This window comes from Chenopodium album, chromosome 13 (assembly GCF_948465745.1).
Source record: "Chenopodium album chromosome 13, dcCheAlbu1.1, whole genome shotgun sequence".
Taxonomy (NCBI): domain Eukaryota; kingdom Viridiplantae; phylum Streptophyta; class Magnoliopsida; order Caryophyllales; family Amaranthaceae; genus Chenopodium; species Chenopodium album.
In genome coordinates, this window is record NC_137846.1 from 46,431,258 (window position 1) to 46,447,684 (window position 16,427).

The 16,427-nt window shown below is 36.1% G+C and overlaps 1 long non-coding RNA gene across 1 annotated transcript; it reads left to right on the plus strand.

The window, feature by feature from the left end:
• Positions 1-8,579: 8,579 nt before the first annotated feature.
• LOC145574828 (uncharacterized) lies at positions 8,580-9,651 on the plus strand. Its single transcript, XR_014098194.1, has 3 exons — positions 8,580-9,150; positions 9,336-9,411; positions 9,504-9,651. It is a non-coding gene; the product is annotated as an uncharacterized LOC145574828 (long non-coding RNA).
• Positions 9,652-16,427: the final 6,776 nt, after the last annotated feature.

Consider the following 16,427-nt stretch of genomic DNA (forward strand, 5'->3'; position numbering starts at 1 on the left):
GGCGGTCTTCTCCTCGGAGATAAAGCGCTTCAAAAACGCCTTTAACACCTCCCTCCATATTGTCAGAGTGTTAGGCTTTACTTGCTTTAGCCATTTCTTTGCTCGTTCGGTGAGAGATTGCCGGAAAAGGTGCATACGAATGTAGTCTTGACTCACTTCATTGGTTTGCATCATTGCGCACAATTCAAGGAATCGGTCCAAATGTTCAATAGGGTCCTCACTTGCACTTCCAGAAAATTGCTCCGATTGGACCATTCTAGTATATTGTGGATGGATTGAGAAATTGGTTTCCGTGATGGGCAGCAAAATCCCTCCCGTGAGCTCATAATCCTCCGGATTTCCGAACTCACGAAACAAAACATCATTCTCTTGCCCCGCCATTGATCCGCGTGGTGAACTTGAAGAGTAAGTATCACTCTTACTATCAACTATATCACCAAAACCTCTTCCCTCGTCTTCATAAAGCCTACGGACTTGTCTCAAGGTTCGGTTGATTTCGTGGTCAATTTGATGTGAGGGTGCTCCTTGAGACCTCCTAAGCATTCACCAAGGCTAAGAAAACAATTAGCTATGACAAGGATGATAAAACAAAAAAAAACAAAAAAAAAAAAGAAAAGAAAGTAAAATGACTCTAACAAAAGCAATAATAGACGCTAAACAAGCCGCTTCCCCGGCAACGGCGCCAAAATTTGATCACGGGTTAGATAGGTCGTTAAGCTACTACCCTAACCAAATTAATCATTTATAATACCTAAACCTACACTAAACTAGTTAGTGGCAATTAAAGGGTCGAACCACTAGGGAAGCACGCTAATTCAACATCAAATATCACTAATGCAAGAGTGAAAAGGGGATTGTTTGGTTTTGTTGAGTAAGAACACTAAAACTACAAATAAGCAAGAAAATGATGATTAAAATCAATAGAAAATGACGCTAAGGATACGGGAGTGTCCAATATGATTAGAAAGAGGAGAATAATGGTGATTATCATGAAATATATGCCAAAGAACACAAGATTCTACCTAAACAACTCATTCTCATGCAATAGTCTAGGCAAATCAATGAAAGAGGTCTACACTAATAAGGATCATTCTCATGCATCCTATTAGTTACAATCAAATCAAGAGAATAAAGAAGCACAATCCATAAAAACTCCACTTTCATAACTCATTCTCATGCAATCATTAAAATAGAGATGATCCTAATCTATTTCAAATCACTTTCATGCATTTAAACTAGAAAACATCAAATAGAGTGCAACAATAATCCCAAGCTAATAAAAATCATGTCTTTCATCAATATATGGCATAAGTTTGATCCAACCATCATCATTCATCCAATATCAAATCATATCTTCCACCCCCTTTCCCTAGCTAAAAGTTTAACCTAGAGAAGGGAGATTAAACATAATATCAAAACTAGAAATAAACTCAAGAAACTCAAAACAAAACATGATTAAAATCAATGAAATCAATAACAACTAGATAAGCTAATAAGATTGACAAGAATAAGTAACAATAAAACAAATAAATAATACTAAAGGAAAGGAGAAGAGATTACTAAAGAAAGGATTAATGAAAGATGAAAACTTGGATTCTTGCTTGATTGATGGAAGATTAAAACTTGAGCAAAGTTGAATACAATAAAAGATGCTTGAATAACAATCTATTTTCTCTCTCTAGATTAGGCTAATGTTCTATGTAATTAGTACTAAGTGTCCTCTATTACAAAGAGTCCCGTCCATATATATATGGCTCCCCCAAAAGAAAGAGACTTGGACAACAAGGCGCAAATAAATCAGAAACCCAGCCGTGTGCGCCCGCACACGACATATGCGTGCCCGCGCAGTAGGTGTGTGCGCCCTCTCAGCGTAGTGCGCGGCCGCAACTTTGAGGGTACGGGAAAATAAGCGCTCCCGCACAGTAGGCTTGCGCGCCCGCGCATCAGGTCGCGCCCCCGCAAAGAAGCCGCACAACAAGTCGTGCAAACTCTCTAGTTAGAATCTGTTCACTACAAGAAAAATGTCTTTTCGTAGCGATTATGTCGTAGCGATTGTACATTCGCTACAATATGCAAGTATGTTTGTGAAATAATTAAGGAAGTCGTATCATTTTACAATCGCCATGGTTTTCCCATATAAAATCAATATGGAAAACATTATAATACATATATCCATACTATTTTTACACATTTATAAACTTTTGAGAAATCGTATCATTTACAATCGCCACTAAATCCTAAAAATCGATACGAAAAGCCTTTTCAACACTAGGTATATAAATATTATTTGACAAAGAATACATAAAATATGTCATAGCTTATTGGTGAAACATTTAATATAAGAGTTTGAGGTTGCATGTTCGAATCTTGTAAAGATCATACGCATGTTTTTTTTTTTTTGTAGAAAATGAGTTAAACATTTGTAGCAATTGTAATCGCTATAATAATCACCACAATTGGATGTAGTTTTTCGTATCGATTATTAAGGCCAACCCCAGCGATATTGAAAACCACTACTAAAGGCTAAGGCAACGGGGGATATTGTATCGAATGACCATTCGTTGGGAAAGCTTTTTGTTGCAATTACAATCGATACTAAAGGTTAAAATAATCGCTACGAAAAGGTTATTTTCTTGTAGTGGTTTCTCCAGCCTGGCTGCGCGGGTTCAGACAGGGTTGTGCACCCGCACAGCCAAAGGTGCGCGCCCGCACAGCAGCCGCACAGCACCCCGCGCACAACAGTTAGCTTGGCTTCTTGGTATCCTCTTTCTTTCGGCACATAATACCTACAAAACAAAAGCATGAAAATCAAAATAAAAACAAAGCGAGAAGACTAAGAAAAGGGAAGATAAAGGAGAAAAGAAAAGAGGAAGCAAAACTAAGTAAAAATGCTTAGAAAAATGGCCAAACAAGTGCAAATGAGGGGAGAATCCTTAGAGAAAAAGGATAAAAGAGTGGCATAAATGCCACTCATCACTCTTTCTAATAACAAAATACACACGTTAGTAACTTCAAGGAAAATAATAAATCAAACAATTAAATTAAAGAATTATTGATATAGAGATTTGGGACTAAACCGTCAGAAATATCAAACCTTTCACGTCTAGGGCGAAGGCAACTTCAAACTTGGCTAGGTGTTTCTAGGACTAATGAGTGAGGAATTTTGAGAGAGGGAAGGTTTAGAAAAAAGAATATAGAGAGAAAGCTTCTAGCTTTTAGAGAGAGAGAGAATAGAATTAGAGAATTCTGGGTGATTTGAAAACAGGGAAATACGACCCTTATTTATAGGAAAAATAGCACGGGATCAAAGAAAATCATATTCGGAATAAAATACCTCCTGTTGCCAACAACAGGAGCCAGCGCCAGATGACAAGATACTAGGAAGGTCAGCGCCAGGCGACGACTCTGTCGTCTCGCGCTAGTTCAAAAGTACAATGTGCTTTTACACACGGAATCATTTTAAAACTTTCTGCGTCCAAGCAGATTTAAAATCATATTTAATATATTTTATTCAAAATAAACATCTTTTAAAAATATAATTATCAATCCTAATCTTATTAGAATTAAAGAGAACCTTCTAGACATTCCTAGAAGATTAAAATCAATCTTAATCACTTTAGGAATAATAATTGATAGACCCTCCTCTAGATCATTAGGCCACATTTAAAATCGTTGGGCCTAATTTAATTTAATCCATAACTTCCTCATAATTCATCGGAATTGGGCTTATAATATATCATTGTAATGCTCTTTTCGAGCCCAGTCCAACTACACTATTATTGGACCCTTATCATGGAACAAACTAAATTGGACTGGCTATTTTTCATAAACAGAGTAAGTAAAGAAATATTTATGAAAACAGAAAGAGAAATATTTCAATATAAACATCCTCATCATTTGACTTTCCACACTTTCACTTTGTTCGATAATCAAATGACAAGAAAGGTATTCATCACTGGGTTTGATTTTAGGGAGACACATTTGGGTGTCTACACTCCGATACCGTTGTTGGGTTTCGGAAAGTCCGACTTTCTGCGGAACAAAACCAGACTTTAAGACCCGGTCACTATTAATATAAATAAAATACATAATTAACAAGATAAAGTAAAAGGACAATATTATCCTTGATGTGCGCTTCGCTCGTTCGATGAGCTCTTACATGGAAAGCTTTGATTCCCACACGCGCGTAGACCTCCGGCAAAAATCCACCCTCAACTCGACCCGTTCGGTCTCTACTCGGAGTTTAGCCGAGCTACACCAAAAATAAACTAACTTGAGTTTTAATGAACTTAAAAGTTTTCTCTCTTTAGAGATGCCTTATTGAGTTCAACTCAAGTGGAATTCTTAAATCCCAATACATGGGTATTTATACAGAATTTTCACAAAACATTCTACTCTCCCATCAATGTGGGAGACTTGGTAAAAATCATTTTTCCATTTTATTTTTAATTCAAAATAAAAAGAAAATAACAAATCAATAATTAATCAACAAGTGGCAATAAGGAAGGAGAGGGTAGGTGAGGACCATTAGGGGGGACCAATGCCTTGCTCCCAAAGCCTCACCAACTGGTTCTCTTACACAGCGCCACGTGGCGCCCAGCCTTGAGCACCAAAGTGCGCCCAACTGGCGGCTGCACCTGCTCGTGTGTTTGTGAGGGTTTTGTCAGCTCACGCGCGCACTAGCCCGCACATCACGCAGCCTGCACGCATTTCGTGCTTGCGGTGCTGCTGCTGTGCTTGCATGGCTTGGCCTAGCACGGTGTGCGTGCACACGGGTTGCTGGCCGCAAGGCCTGCAAGCCTGCCTTTACAAGCCACACTATGATACGGGCTGCTAGGTGCTATTGTGCGGGCACTTGCGCGCCACAACTTGCTAGCCACTCCACCAGCACGCACATGTACGCAGAAAACCACGCACATAGTGTAGGCTGCTGGTGCGCTTATGTGCAGCTGGTGCTGCTAGCAATGCTAGCGTTCCAAGATGCTATGCCCCTAGCACTCGTTTTGCTCGGGGCATCTCGATGTTAAGGGTATTTTTGTAATTTGTTGATTAATTGATTTTTTACGTCTTGTCGTTTTATTAATTCGACTCGACTTGCGACGCTCGATCTAGACGCTCTTAGCTCGATATCCGACGTCAATGTTCATAATACTCTAGCGACTCATTAATTCCTTTCGGATTAATTCTTCGTGACAGATCATTAGTTGCTTGGGTGTGACCTAAAGGTTTCAGTCAAGATTAAACTATAATAGTAGTTATACATTAATATTACTAATCGGAAGCGGCCTCCAACTAGGCATTCCGATCACTTGACCTCACTAAATAATTAGCTTTCTAATAACTCCGAACCCTCAATTGGAATAAGACATCATTCCTATCACCAATGAATAATTAACTTTCCAATGATATATTATAAGCCCAATTCTGATGAATAATGAGGAAGTTATGGCCTAAATACTAAATTAGGTCAGAAATGGTTTTATGGCCCACTGATCTAGTGGAGGGCCCATTAATTATTATTCTTAAAATTATTAGGATTAATTCTAATCTTCTAGAATAGTCTAGAAGGTTGTTTTAAGTTCTAATAACATTAGGATTGATGATTATTCTTTTTAGAAAAATAATGATTTTGATTTGAAATAAAACAAGTGTTTTATTATGATAAAATCTTATTTAAAATTAATTAAAACGGAGTTTAATTTCTTAATTTAATTAAGAAGAGGATTCTGTACAAAAGCGCGTTTTATCTTTTAATTAGCGCCAAATGACAAAGTTGTCGCCAAATGAAAGAGCCTGTCGCCAAGCGTGATGCTTGTCGTTTCACGCTCGGCTCTGTCGTTGGTGACAGGGGTCAGTTTTATTCCTATTCAAATTCTGATTTTATTTTATTGTTTCCAAACTAATTTCTTGTAAGTAGGGGTCGTATTTTCCCGTTTTGATTCATTCACAATTATCAATAATCATCCTTTATTCTCTAAGAGCCATAGCTTATTCTTCTCCCTCTTTCTAAACCTTCCCCTTTCACAAAATTCCGCATTCACAAGTTCTAGACACACCTAGCCAAGTTCGAAGTTTACTTCTCCTTAGACGTGAAAGGATGATAATATCCGAGTGTTGGTCCCAAATCCCTATTTCAATCATTTAATTTAATTTTTTGATTTAATATTTTCCTTGAAGTTACTAACGCGCGTATTTTGATATTAGAAAGAGATACGAGACATCGAAGTAAGTAATTTAATTACTCTTTTGACATAGAAAGCATGTTTATATTATTTTTATTGCTAGTATCATGTTATGATGTTATTTATTTCTTTCTAGTATCATGTTTAGGTTGTTTCCTATTTTCATCTATCATGTTAGTATCATGTTAGGGATAAACCTTTGGTCTTTATTTTTAAGTGACATGCTAGGATTTGTTATTAATCTTGTTAGTATCATACCCAGGATCTTGCTAATATTATCATGCTTTATTAAGATTATTTTGATGATGATTGTTAATATTATGTTGCTTGATATTGTTATTGTTATTGCTTGATCACACCCTCTCTTGCAGGATTAAAGGGAATTTGTACTTGTTGTTTAGGGGCACTCCTACCAATGAACCTATCAATAGGAAGATATTTCACCATTTTGGGGACACATTCAATCATTTATTAAACCTACATTCTCTCTCATCAGAGAAGCGCTTGAGCTTGGAATCCAAGCAGATCCCCACCTAAATTTCCGCACTCTTTATTCTCTTTCAAGTTACTAACTTGATCTTCGGAGGCGGAGCTCCAACTACCCGGAGTCTCCGTTGTTTTGCAGGTACAACTCAGCCGGACCAATCTTTGTGACGTAACTCTCCCGAGGGACAAAAACACCCAAAACATTTGGCGTCGTCTGCGAGGAGAGTACCTCAAAGATGGTTCAAGAGTCTGTACCACCTCCTAAGCATCTGGGCGACGACCCGGAAATTTTCACTGACCAAGAGGATGAAGATCCTCAGGTTGAACTTATATAGCCGATGATGGCTCCCTGATAACCAAGCGCATCCGACCCATAGACACTCTGGAGCGGGGTGCCAGCCAGGCGGGTACAAATTGACCCCCTGGGCAGCCGAAAGGGGAAACCCATACGGCTAGTGGATCAGCTCCCGTCACTCGAGACGAATTCATGAAATTCATGACAGGTTTCAAGGGTGAAATTAAGGATCTGATCACCAAGAGCCAGGCTGGCCCAAGCAAGGGTCAGTCGGAAAAAAAGACTCCTCTTGAGAAGGGGAAGTCAGTCAGAGATCGGCAGCCAACTCCTCATCCAAAGGAGAAGGCAGCCGGGACCATTGATTGGTCCAAAATTCTTCTGCCCAAGAGGAATGCCAATAATCCCCGCCGGACTCAACAGCCGGTGGGAAGCAAAAAATCAACTCTTGACGCCCGGGAGATCATCACCCGCAAGAGAAATAAACAGTTGTCTGAGTCGGCTTCTACGTCGAACTTTCCAGACAGCTTCAACAACACTTCTGCAGGGAATGTACCTTCCTTGCATGAGAGCCAAACAGGCGGTAATATCGTCCATTCTGGTCCTCAGATGATTGGGAATGCACCGTATGTACCTTCTCAGGTCTACGGTCAGTATTCTCCCTATTTCATGCAGTCGGTCCTCTTCGGAGGTCAGGCGACATACAACAACGTCCAGCCACTGGATTGGCTACTTCGTCTGCTCCGCTTGGGTGAACAACCTTCTGCGTTCACCCGGGAAATAACCAAAGCGGCACAGCTGGCCAAGGTTAAAAATGTGTTGGTAGGCACCTATGACGGTACCTCCAACCCAGAAGATCACCTCATGGCTTACACCAACCTCATGTACTTACAGGGGTTGGATGATGCCGCTTGGTGTCGATGCTTCCCGGCTACATTGAAGGGCATTTCCCAACAATGGTTTGGCAACTTGCCAGCCGGGTCCATTGATAGTTTCAGGAAGCTTGCCTTCCTATTTGCTTCCAACTTCTCGATGAACATCCCTGCGAAGAAAACAAGTCTAGACTTGAGCACCATTAAGCAGGGGGAGAGAGAAGGAATGCGCTCCTATGTCAAGGGGTTCAATCTGATTAGAATTCAGATTTAAGGACTGTCTGACGAGGTAGCTTTTACAGACTTTTTCAAGGGTCTACAAGACGGATCTACTTTTAAGTTCGACCAAGTCAGAAAAGGGGCTTTCACACTACAAGCGGCCCTGAGGGAGGCGGAAAGCTATATTCAAGCAACCGACCTCTACTCGCCTGGTAACCAGTCGCACTCTAAGAAGTCTGACAAGCAGAAAGACAGCCGGCCAAGAAAAAAGAAGAGAGCAAGAAAAGAAAAGGAGTATGGGCGGTTAGTGATTCTGAGCAGTCGTCTCAAAAGAAGAAGATATAATAAATCTGATATTAGAGATAATGGGTCTCTTATGTATCATAGGGCCCATAAAAAAATGGAGGAAAAACAATAAGAGACCTGTAATTGACTTAACAGGTCTCATATATGTGTAAGGGCCCATCACTTAAAGGATTGATAACAAAACCCTATTTCTTTCTCTTCATATTCCCCATTTCAATTTACCTCCTTCACGCCGCTTTCCTATTCTCATTCACTCTCCTCTCATATTTTTTTTTCTCTTGGAGCAAAAAATGTTGCTTCCATCTCCTCCTCAACGCCTCCTTGTTTATTTCATCACCACCAATTAAAACTTAAATAATCGCACCATGCTTCACACTCCTCCTTCGGAACCGCAGCAGCGCCCAACCATGTCGGCTTTCGAAGCTTTGTCTGGAATTTTACGAGTTTATAATTCTACGAGTTTCAATTAATTTTTCTGTTTGTGTGGAATTTTGAATTTTCTAGGATTTTAGTTTGCTGTTGATTTTATGTAAGGTTATGTGCTTTGATTATGAAGTTGTGGCTGATTTAGTAGCTGAGTAAATTGAGTAATTGAAAACAATTTCTTCTAGTTAATTTGCTCAACTTTTTTTTCTTCTTGGTTTCTTGCTTAATTTGCTTTTGTTAATTATGTAAACAGGTTGTATGATTGAAGTATTTTCGGTATCAGTAGAACCTTACTACACTAATGATATACAAAGTGTGGCAATTGAACGTTTTGTGAGGTTATTAGACAACACAATTGATGTCAAAGGTGGTATTGATATGTTCAAACCTTTAGATTATGAAAACTTTATGAATATTCCCTATCAAATTAAAATATTGAAATATTTTTTCATTTATTAAAATGTAAAATTTGGGGCTATTCTATTATAATTGTTTTTTGGGATTTTAGTTACATTATTCATGAGTATTTCATTTCTTTTTCTACTTGAACAGGGTATTCTATATATCTGCTCATTTATAAGGAAAGGGCATTCAAGCAATCCAATTTGCTCACCGAAGATCGGTTGACGTAAGCCTAGTTTTGTCTGTCATTTTTATTTCTAATTTGTTTATATGGAATTCTCAATTATAAAATTCATTATATTAATTTTGTTTTTTCAGATCTGTTTGATGTCGTTACCTTCAAACAAAGAACATAGCAAATGGAGTACTCAAGTCTAATTAATGTAATTGTAATTGTAATTGTAATTGTAAATTTCAATAAATTCAAACAATTTTTTTGTTGGGATTTTATGTTCATTGAATTTTATTTTTTTTCCTCTCATCAATTTGAAGTGTAATTTGCATGTTACATACAAATTAAGTGTACAAATTACTAATACCAATTTATAATTTGGCTCCTCAATTCTGCCAATTTGTATAGAACATAAAAACAAAATTAATTAAAATGCAAAACGCAAAACGCAAAAAAAAAATAAAAAAATTAATTTTTTTTTCAAAATATAAAGAACAAATAGACCCGTTATTTGACCTGACAGGTCTATTTTATACATTAAATATTAATATTAATTATTAATTATTATTATTATAATAATAATTATTATTATTAAATATTATTTAATTATTATTTTTTATTATTATAATTAAAAATTAATAATTATTTTATTTAAATATTAGTTATTATCTTTAAATATTAATTTTTGTTATTAAAAATCAATTATTATCATTGTTATTAATATTATAAAAAAATTATTATTATTGTTATTACTATTATTATCATTATGTTTTTTTTGAGAAAATATTATTATTATTATTATTATTATTATTTTTAATATAATTATTAAATATTAATTATTTATCATCATTATTATTGAATATTAATTTTTAATAATATTATTATTAAATATTAATTATTTATTATTTTTTATTAGATAGTAATTTTTTATATTATTATTATTATTAAATATTAATTATTATTATTATTATAATAATTCAATATTAATTATTATTATTATTAAATATTATTATAATAATTCAATATTAAGTATTATTTTTAAGTAGAGCAGAGCAGAGCAGGGCAGAGTAGATTGAAGCAGAACAGAGCAGAACAACTCTAAAGAACGGGGCCTAAGTTGAATTCTAGCCTACCTAGTTAGCTAACTATACTATTCTAAGAGTGCATGGAAAGCAAGACAATGCTCCTTTTTCAACGAATACTCACTCGTCTTCTATATAGGTTTGCAAATTGCTACTTCCATATGGTTTCATGAGTATGAGAAAACATATACATCTCAAACTCATGATATGATTTACTATCTCCATCTTTCTATCTCATTTCTCGGTCCAACAAAAGGCAAAAAAATACAACTTTAACATTGAGACATGCCTCTGTAAATTAAATTAAAGAATTGCATGTCCACATCTGTCGCCTTGAACCATTGAAATACACTTTTTTTTAAACTCGGATTTTAAAAAATAGATATTTAACAAGCATAAATCTTAATTCACCCTTAAATTAAAAAATAGCAGTAATTAATAGCTAGTTCATTTCAATCAGGACCTTATACATATACATAATACAACCTTAGAGAGCTTTATATTGATTACATTCCTTCTTTCCCGACAAAACATTGATATTCTTATTCAAACTCGTATCTTCATAAGGATCTACTTGGATTTCCTCTACCCTATGTGTCTATTATTAAAGAAGATGGTAATGGTACAACAAGAGGCTACTGTTTCGGTTTTATAACTAAAAGGTTCACTTTCGATAAAAAATTGCTTATAAATCAAAGACGGTATATATAAACAGATTAAATAACATAATGAAATAGATTAAATAATGAAATATGAGAAAAAACATACAAAAGACTGCTATACTCATAAGCAACTTTGGCGATGGCACAGTCTTTACTACCATAGTTATTATTTATGTATACACAACACATTTATTCCAAAAGATGGATCAACCATAATATATTCTGGTGCAGAAAGTATGTTAAGTAAGGACATGAAAACAGGTATGTAATAGATAACCCATATAGGCAGCTCGGCTTCAAGGACTAACATGGTTAAAGGAAGAATGATTAAAAATTGTCGCGTATCCTCTCTTTCATATTCCTTCATTTTCCTTATCTTTCATTTCTCCTTCTTACCCTTCTCCTTATCCCCCTTTCTTTTTTCTTGTTCCTGTAGGAGTTTATAGGCACTATAAAGCGGAAAATCATGAATCATATTCATAAAGCACCTAATCCCAAGATTGCATGCATAAAACACAAGACACATAATCATACCCTTGAAGCGTGATCTCCATGAAGCTAATTGACTGGCAAATCAGGGAGAAAATAAAGCCCCAATCGTTGCTCCTCTACTTAGTCCACGAACTTCGAACAAGTAGTCCACCAATACTAGATTGGTCGAGTGAAAGGGAAAACTAACCACGATCACCAGCTTTAATGGACTAACGGAACACCACGAACCACCATAACTGGTGCCAAGGGAGGAGGAGAGAACCGTGAGAGAGGGAGGAGTTTGAGAGAAGCTGGTTTCGTGTTTTCTAATTAGGGTTTCAACTTAACAGTAAAACTGTTCTGTGGAATAACCTAGGCACCTAGTCTACTTATAATCGTATTATAATTAGACTAGGTTAGGAAGCCCAAAAACCTCTCTAAACCCTCCTTATGGCCGACCACTATAGGGGATGAGGCCCATCATGGGCCTCGTCCTCGATCTAGGCCCTTTGTGTGACCTTATAGAATCCGTCTAAGTGGGCTTTGGCCTATTTTACTATCCCAAAGATAATTAGTACCTCTAGCTATGATATAACGAGGACCCAAATGTACGAACTTAATTATCTCTATAATTTGATCCATTTATATATCTAGTAATTAAACACGACAAAGATATAATTCCTTCAATCTCCCACTTGTTTGAGACAATTGTGCAATATTCAAATTCCTTAAGTCAATGTGTGTCGATTTGATGATATGATTGCATCACATGTCGAGATCATATTAATCTACAAATCGTTTCTTGAAATCTGAGTTCGAATTATAAAACCAAATGATTACTGAGTAATGCATTTGAACGCGGCCACGTATTTTCTGAATTCTCCCTCTTCAAGCGGCCATGAAACATTCCCTAATTTAATTAGTAGACTCAATTCAATCTTGTAGTAACAAAGCTCCCACTTAACTTTTGAAGTAACCAAGATACATCCTTTATAATCTCCAATTACGGGTAGACGTTTGAATGTATCACAGTTAAATCAATTAATCATTAAATGAAATCAATGTTCCACTCATGTCAAAGGAATCCAATAATATATCTGGAAACTCTATACTTGCACTTCAAAGTAGGTCAGTAGTTCGATCATGCATCATTCATGGATATCCAAGTGATTGACCAAGCATCACTATGCCCCTATGGCCTAAGAAACTGCGATATCCAATCAATCTTACATGCTAGTCCATTTATTAAAATCATTTATGTCCACTTTAATGATTTCGAACTAGGAACTTAAATAATATATGAATTTTGTTCACCTGTGGGGTTTCATTCACCAGGTCATCAACCTGATGATCCCATCAATTCATAATTATTTGGACATTTTATTTAATTTCCAAAACCATGATTAAATAAGAGAAATAATAATTTCTGTTTTAAACATAATACTGCAAATATACGCATTCCTTATGTAATATGTTTTCTCAAAACATACACTACTTGAATTATATAATTTGCTACAATCCAAGACTTTAATATGAATCTCACACTTTAGTCTGTGGAAGGGGTTTAATAAATGATACTTATTCATAATAAAACTTTGCAGATCACGACATCCCGCTTGTCATTGATCTCATAAACAAGGTGATATCTCATATCTATTTGTTTGGATTTGTGATGTGACCCGGGCTCCTTTGTTTTGGCAAAGGTGTCCTTCTAGTCACAGGAAAATTTGATCCAAACTTCCTTCTTTAACTACTTTTACTGTAGCTAAAACACATATTCTGACATTGAGTACGCAACAACATTCTACTTTGAACTTTTCAAGCTCACTGTCCTTCTCCATTCAGACACAAAATTTATCTAGATCAACATCTAAAGTCATCTTGCCTATTTAGAAAACTTGCATCTGTATAACCTTTTAACAACTTGTTCACTCTTGCCATCATAAACTAGAAATATTCCTTTAGTGCTTCTCAAGTACTCAAGGATTTGCTCTTGGTAACTTTCAGTATGCTTATCTAAATTTACTTGAAACCTGCTACACATGCACAAGTCATATGTAACATCTTTCTTTGTACATATCAAGGAACATATAATGGACCCTTTTGTAGAAGCATAAGGTACATTATCCATATAACTCAACTCTACTAGCTTTTGAAGGCACTGAGTTTTACTGAGCGTAATACCATGAAACATGGGAAGACATCCTCTCTTAGAGTCTTGCTTCATGAAATTGTCAAGAACCTTATTGTAGACACCCAAATGTGTCTCCCCAAAACCAAACCCAGTGATGAATACCTTTTGCGTCGAATGATAATTGAACGAGGTGAAGGTGTGAAAGGTCAACTCTATTTTATGAAAACAGCCAATCCAGTTTAGTTTGGTCCACGACAAGGGTCCAATAATAGTGCAGTTAGATGGGGCTTGCAAAGAGCTTTCCAACGATACATTATAAGCTCAATTCCGATGAATAATGAGGAAGTTATGGCCAAAATACTAAACTAGGCCCGGTTTGATCTTTACATGCGGCCCAATGATCTAGGGGAGGGCCCAATGATAATTATTATTCCTAGGGTTATTAGAATTAATTATAGTCTTCTAGAATTCTCTAGAAGGTTCTTCTTAAATCCTAATAGCATTAGAATTAATAATTATATTTTGATAAGTTTTATTTGGAATAAAATATTATTTTTATGAAAAATACGATTTCAATTTCCATACGGACTTTACAAATCAATCTTGATTCATAAGTGGACTCCGTGTTTGAAAGCGCGTAGGAATCCAGGCTGTCACCAAACGACAGGCCTGTCGCCACGCGACAGACCCTGTCGCCAAGCGACAAGGTCGGTTTTGCAGCGACAAAGTGGAGTCTTATTCCTTATCAAATTCTACTTATTTCCGGACTGTTTTCTTATAAATAGGGTCCTGAACCTCCGCTTTTATGAATACACAATCATCAACAATCATCATCAACAATTCACAATCATCAATTATCATCAATCATCTCCCTATTTCTCTATGCTCTCATCCCTCTTACAAAATTCCTCATACATTAGCACTAGACACACCTAGCCAAGTTCGAAGTTGCCTTCGCCCTAGACGTGAAAGGTTATAATTTCAGAGGGTTTGGTCCCAAATCTCTATTTCAATTATTTAATTTGATTGTTTGATTTTATATTTTCCTTGAAGTTACTAACGCGTGTATTTTGTTATTAGAAAGAGGTACGAGGCATCAAAGTATGTAATCTTATTGCTCTACTCTTGTAGAAAGCATGTTTAAATTTGTTTAATTCCTAGTATCATGTTAGGATGTTATTATTGCTTTCTAGTATCATGTTTAGGGTGCCTTTTACTCTTTTCTAATATCATGTTAATACCATGTTAGGGCTAAAGCTTTGATTTTTATTGCTTAGTGACATGCTAGGGTTGTTATTAATCTTGTTAGTATCATGCCTAGGATCTTGCTAATATTATGCTTTTACATGGTTATTATTGTTATAATTATTGTTTTTATAATTATGATGATTGTTGTTATCATGTTGCTTGATGTATTATTATTGTTATTGCTTGATCACGCCTTTTATGCATGTTTAAAGGGAATTGGTACTTGTAATCACGCTTAATAAGATAATTAATAATCTTGTTTAGGGCTAATATGATTATAATTCAAGTGATCGCCAATAATAGGTTTTATTTGTGCATTAATATTCAACCAACATAGATAAACAGGTTTTGGGTTAACCTACTGTTTGCATGTTAGTCAGAAAGCGCACATGAATACGAGAAGAATGAAGTAGAGGCTTATTTTATAGGGCAGGTTCAATCTCTTTTAGGTTGGATTTGTACCTTCATCACCGAACCCTATTTGGTTCAAGACCTTTTGGAGTTGACGATCTCATGGATCGTTAAGGGGTGTAACCTTCCCTTGTGAACGGTTTACAAGTTTCTAAAACTTGTTGGCGACTCTTTTGCTCTAGCTTCCTTCCCTTTGGACGCCACCATGCTTAAGTGTATGATCACAGTGGTGTTCAAGTTTGGGGTAATGCTTGAAATATTCCCTACACTTATCAACATAAGTCTCTTGATTCATTCCAGTCATTCTTCAAGATTCATTTCTTGGATCTTGATCCCCATTATGTACTCAACATCTCCTGAGTCTTTCATATAGAAACAATTCCTTAACCACGGCTTGACTTATTCAAGCTTGATATGTCATTTCATATGAATTGCATGTCATCTACATACAAGACTAAGAAGACCAATTGCTCCCACTAAACTTCTTGTCTCTACAAGATTCCTTTTCGTTCTTTGAGGAAATCAAACTGTTTGATTGCCTAATCGAAACGAATGTTTCAACTCTTTGATGCTTACTTCAATCCATTAAATGAACTTTTGAAGTTTGCAAAAATTTCTAGGATTTCTGGATTTCAAAATTCTTAGGTTGTATCATATACATATCCTCTATCAAGAACATTTTAAGAAGGTGATTTTGATATCCAACGCTAAACTTCATAATCGAAAATCAGCAATCACTAGAATCCGAATAGGCTTACGCATCTAATAGGTTTGACCCATTTGTAAGGCTATCATGGACTAGCACATCTTTATAGACATGGAGTCCATTCTGGATTTCATGGCCTTAAGACACTTCCTGAGTTGACACTTACCCGAAGCTTTCTTGTAGGGTATGGGTTCCAACCATTCCAATAGGAAAATTTTAGAATCCACCTTTTCTCAGAATTTCAACAAACTGTTTGTTTTGATCCCAAGTAACCTACGATAGGTATGAGCAACAATAGAATTATTCTCTTCAACTCTTTGAAGCCTTTCATTCAAGTGGGACGATAGAAGCCTTGC